At 46.8% G+C, this 5463-nt stretch overlaps 1 long non-coding RNA gene across 2 annotated transcripts; it reads left to right on the top strand.

Annotated features, from left to right (window-relative positions):
• The first annotated feature begins 1658 nt into the window (after positions 1-1658).
• On the top strand, positions 1659-2242 carry LOC148156056 (uncharacterized). 2 transcript variants are annotated; one of them, XR_015764904.1, is made up of 3 exons: positions 1659-1794; positions 1886-2089; positions 2167-2242. It is a non-coding gene; the product is annotated as an uncharacterized LOC148156056 (long non-coding RNA). The 2 variants fall into 2 exon arrangements; XR_015764903.1 differs by having other exon boundaries at positions 1886-2242.
• The last annotated feature ends 3221 nt before the right edge of the window (positions 2243-5463 follow it).

Genomic DNA, 5463 nt, shown 5'->3' on the forward strand with positions numbered 1-5463 from the left:
ACAGGAACCTTTCTTACCTCCGCTCTGCCAGGAGACTCAATCCTCGTCAGTCCCGTTGGTCTCTTTTTTTTTCCCGATTCAATCTTTCTATTTCTTTCCGTCCAGGATCTCGTAATGTCAAACCTGATGCCCTTTCTCGGTTACATTCCCCCGATGACTCGGAGAGGACCCCGGCCCGGATTCTTCCTCCTAGCTGTAAGGTGGCAGCCGTAACCTGGGAGATCGAAGACCTCATTAAACAGGCCCAGACGTCTGACCCACCTCCTGAGAACTGTCCTCTGAACAAGATTTACGTTCCGTCATCCATCCGAGCCCGCTTCATTCAGTGGATCCATTCAGCCAAGTTTTCTGGACACCCAGGTACTAGCCGCTCCATCGCCCTGATTAATCGCAGGTTTTGGTGGCCTTCTGTGCATAAGGATGTCAAGGAGTTCGTTCAAGCATGCGTCATCTGCTCCCGTAACAAGTCATCCCATCAACCACCATCTGGTCTACTGCAGCCTCTTCCCACTCCGAAACGCCCATGGTCGCACATTGCTATTGATTTCATCACCGGACTTCCACCATCTAGAGGTATGACCACCGTTCTCACTATTGTGGATCGTTTCTCCAAGTCCTGTCATTTAGTTGCCCTCAAGAAACTCCCCACAGCATTTCAGACTGCATTGCTGCTGGTTAAACATGTTTTCCGGCTTCATGGTACCCCTATCGAAATCTTATCAGATAGAGGGCCACAATTTATCTCCCAAGTGTGGAGACAATTCTGCTCAGCTATTGATGCTAAGGTTTCTTTAACGTCAGGATATCACCCCCAGTCTAATGGTCAGGTCGAGCGCCTCAACCAAGAACTCGAGTCCATGTTACGCTGTTACACTTCCACCAACCCGACTGATTGGAGTCAGTTTCTGCCTTGGGTGGAGTACGCTCATAACTGTCATGTTTCTACTGCTACTGGTTTGTCTCCATTTGAGGTCTCCATTGGGTACCAACCCCCTCTTCTCTCCTCTGACGAGTCTCTTATTTCAGTCACGTCGGTCCAACACCACATACGCCGTTGTAAGAACATCTGGAGGATGGCTAACAACGCCCTCAATAGCACCTCTGCCCGCAACAAACGCTTTGCTGATCGCAGGAGGACTCCAGCACCCATCTACAGCCCGGGTCAAGAGGTCTGGTTATCCACTAAAAACATTCCGCTCAAATCTATGTCCAAGAAACTGTCTCCTAGGTTCATCGGTCCGTTTCAGATTGAGTCCGTCCTCAGTCCATTCGCCGTCCGTCTTCGTCTGCCGGCTGCCCTCCGCATCCATCCCACTTTCCATGTTTCCCAGTTAAAGCCTGTTCGGACCAGCACCCTGTGCCCTCCATCCGAGCCCCCTCCACCCGCCCGTGAGATTGATGGCCATCCGGCCTACACTATGCGTCGTATCGTTGACTCTCGTCGACGTGGACGAGGGTGGCAATACCTTGTAGATTGGGAGGGTTACGGTCCTGAGGACCGTATGTGGGTGCCTGGTTCCTTTATCCTGGACCCCAGTTTCATCTCTGAATACCACGCTTCCCTTCCGTCCGGTGTGTCTCGGTCGCCAGGTGGCGACCGTTGAGGGGGGGGTACTGTTAGGTTCTGGGTGGAGGTTGGGGTTGGTTTTCTCCTCTAGGTGGAGTCCTGGAGACGGCTGCTCGGGGGACGGACCTGTTGCGTCAGCTACACACCGGTCAGCAATTACGCTCTTACCTGCAGCTTAAGAGAGGCGGTGGCCAACACTTCGACGCCAGATTGTTGACTAAGTTTTGGTACTCACTCTCGGCCTTCTTGCCCTCGTTGATCGCTGTGTTTTTTCCTGTTTCGGCTCTCCGAGTAACCCACCCTTTTTGATCTTTGCAGACCACCCGAGCATCCGGATCAGGACGTTCGCCCCCCATCTGTAAGCGGAACGTCTAACCCATCCTCGCCGCCTCAAGTGGGTTTCCGTTCGCTCAGACGCTCTGAGGCCCTGGCCGACCTGTCCGCTCCCCCCCCCCGAAAACCAAGGAAAGTGAAACCCAGAATCGCAGACCCCTCCAAGTCTTCTCTATACCTCCCACACCCGTAAGTTCTTCTGTTTATCTCTGAAGCTACGCAAGGTTCCACCACCTCAACTCACCATCTCCCCTTTTTTCTCTCAGTGTGCTGTTGGTGCTGCTGCCCGCCGCTCGCACCAGTTGATTTTCCTCCCCGCTACAATAAACCCATTGAACTTTTCTTGTTCTCCTGTCTGTGTACTTGCATGTGGGCTAATCGAGTTTCATCCGATATGACACTTTAGGTTCTGGTGGGTCTGCAGTTCCTCTCCCGATCCATGCGTCTCTAAATATCGCGACTGTGTTTTGTTTTGGTCATTATTGTTGAGATCTGTGACAGGTGTGTCTATCAGACACGAATAGAAATATGGAACAAATTGGTCTCGGTTCAAAACGGGATGCAGCAATTAGCAGTCAAATACGAGACGATTCAGCAGTTTATAGGATGGATGGTGACCCAAACGAGACAACAACCTGTCATTTTAGGCTAGCTTAATGTTATGACTCCGTCAAGCCAAAGAGTAATAAATAACAACCAGAATAAAGTTAATTCACAATATTTATTGTTGCATAAATAAGAGGGTTTCCCGTTAATTATATCCATTCGTTGTCAATCCGATAACGGGTTCAGCCTGAATTCAAAATGCCACTTCATTCGGACAAATCTGCACAAACCACTACAATCTTCACTGCAAACCTGAGATTCACTGGATTCACTGCAAAATGATCAGATGCAATCCAAAGCCAAGATCACACCAAACAGGATCGGGTCACAGATATTTAAGATCAACAGCAACATGGAAGGTGTGTATTTCTGGGAAGTGACCCAAAAACAAGACACAGGACAAAACGAAAACAAAATAAATGGAAAGTTGTTGGCCCGCCCTCACAAATACTAAGGGAAGACAAACAATCCAAAGGCTGGGCGGACAAACAAAAACAAAATCACACTCTAAAAGGACAGCAGGAAGCAGGGATAAAACTGTAAAAACAAAATTACAAAAATAATTACTAAATGCTTATAAATCACTTTAATCAAATCAATCTAAAACACATTAAACTCGGTGGACCTGATGCAGCCCTACCAAATAAAAACAATATAAAAAGCAAAACCATACAATTCAATCTGATTAAAAGAGACAAATGTATACAGCCTAGCTGCGGCGTCGAATAGCCACATGCCCAGGCAACGCTGCCACTGGAGCATCACTAATAGTGCGGCCCTCCATAAAAACACCACATCAGCATGTACTTGTTAAGAGGATCGATTTAAAACAGTTTTCCTCCAAACCTACTACAGCCAGCAAACAGTGGAACGTGTGGGCCAACACACACCTGGTCACACCTGGTGGTGACTCTGTTGCACCAGCTTCCCTCTTATGGAGGCTCAGCCTGTAGGGAGGTAGCGACACCTGGTGGTTCCACCTGTTACATTCCTCCCAATCATTACGCATCGACGACCCGACGATGTACCTAAAGATAAAGACCTGTTACCCCAGAACAGAATCATTTCGTCTGCACAGAACAGGGCAGCCTATAAGGTTGGATGCTGTCTGGCAGTTTTTTGAGCTGACCTCCTCGGCTCAGGAGTGATGGCCGTGTCAATCTCCTGTGTGGATTCTTGGCCAGAAAGAGGCTGAACATCAGAAGTTACATCTTCACAAATACCAACGTCATCATTCTCAGCGTCTGATTGAATCTCAGATTCAGGCAAATCCACCATTTCATCTCCTGCCCTAACGTTTGTCTGTACATCTCCTAAACCGCCCTCTTGGCACCTGCACCCCGCTGTGGACCTGACCAAGGGGTCCTTTCTGATCCACAGGCGCTATAGAGTATACTACCCCTTGATCAAGAGGTGGACCAACTACTTGATATGGAGTTTTATTCTGTTTTGCACCCCGGAGTTCTTTTCTGCCGCCCCATCTTCAGCTCCCTGTTGTCGAGTGCACTGCCATTCAAATGTAAAAGGAATAAAAAAACACTGCCCAATAGTGATGGGCCATCTGAAGCCAGGCTTTGAGGCGTGTACCAAGTAAAAAGGAGGCGTGTCGGATGAAGTTTACGTGTCGGTTTTCAAAATAAAAGCATGATGAGCCATGCTGCTTCATGAGCTGTTGTATTTGATCGAGCATCAGAGAAGTACAACCCCTGGCAAAAAGTATGGAATCACCAGTGTTGGATGAGCAGTCATTCAGACATTTCATGCTGTAAAACAAACTCGGATCAAAAACATGACACAATATTAAGGTCATTCCAAAGTGCAACTTGTTGGCTTTCAGGAACACTCAAAGAAATGAAGAGAAAACATTGTGGAAGTCAGTGAATGATACTTTTATTGACCAAACACAGGGAAATAAATATGGAATCACTCAATTCTGAGGAAAAAAGTATGGAATCATGAAAAACACATAAACAAAAGACCATTCAAAATACATCACTAGTATTTAGTTGCACCATCTTTGGCTTTTATAACAGCTTTTAGTCTCTGAGGCATGGACTTGATGAGGGACAAACAGTATTTGGTGCCTACTCTCTTTGATAGCAGTTGCCAGATCAGCTTTGCAGGTTGGAGCCTTCTTGTGGAACATTTTTTTCAATCTCCACCACAGGTTTTCTATTGGGTTGAGATCTGGACTATTTGCAGGCCATGACATCGACTGAATGTGTCTTTCTTCAAGGAATGCCTTCACTGTTTTTGCCCTATGGCACGATGCATTGTCATCTTGGAAAATCATTTCATCATCTCCAAACATCTGTTCAATTGAAGGGATGAGAAAACTGTCCAAAATGTCAATGTAAACTTGTGCATTGATAGAAGAATTAACCACAGTCATCTCCCCAGTGCCTTTGCCTGACATGCAGCCCCATATCATCAAGGACTGTGGAAATTTGGTTGTTTTCTTCAGGCAGGCCTCTTCATAAATCTCACTGGAACGGCACCAAACAAAAGTTCCAGCATCATCACCTTGTCCATTGCAGATTCTTGACTCATCACTGAAGACAACTTTCATCCAGTCATCCACAGTCCATGATTGCCTCTCCTTAGCCCATCGGAATCTTGTTCTTTTATGGTTAGGTGTCAATGCTGGTTTTCATTTAGCTTTCCTGTATTGAAATCCCACCTCCTTTAGGCGATTTCTTACGGTTCGGTCACATACATTGACTCCAGCTTCCTCCCATTTATGCTTCATCTGTTTAGTTGTACTTTTTTGGTTTTCAAGACAAATGACCTTTAGTTGTTTGTCTTGACGCTTTAATGTCTTTCTTGGTCTACCAGTACGCTTGGCTTTAACAACCATTCCATGCTGTTTGTATTTGGTCCATATCTTGGATACAGCTGACTGTGAACAGCCCACATCTTTAGCAACCATGCGTGAAGGGTTACCTTCTTCAAGAAGT

Source organism: Poecilia mexicana, unplaced genomic scaffold (assembly GCF_051168715.1).
Source record: "Poecilia mexicana isolate PSO_F unplaced genomic scaffold, ASM5116871v1 scaffold_12, whole genome shotgun sequence".
In the NCBI taxonomy this organism is placed as follows: Eukaryota; Metazoa; Chordata; class Actinopteri; order Cyprinodontiformes; family Poeciliidae; genus Poecilia; species Poecilia mexicana.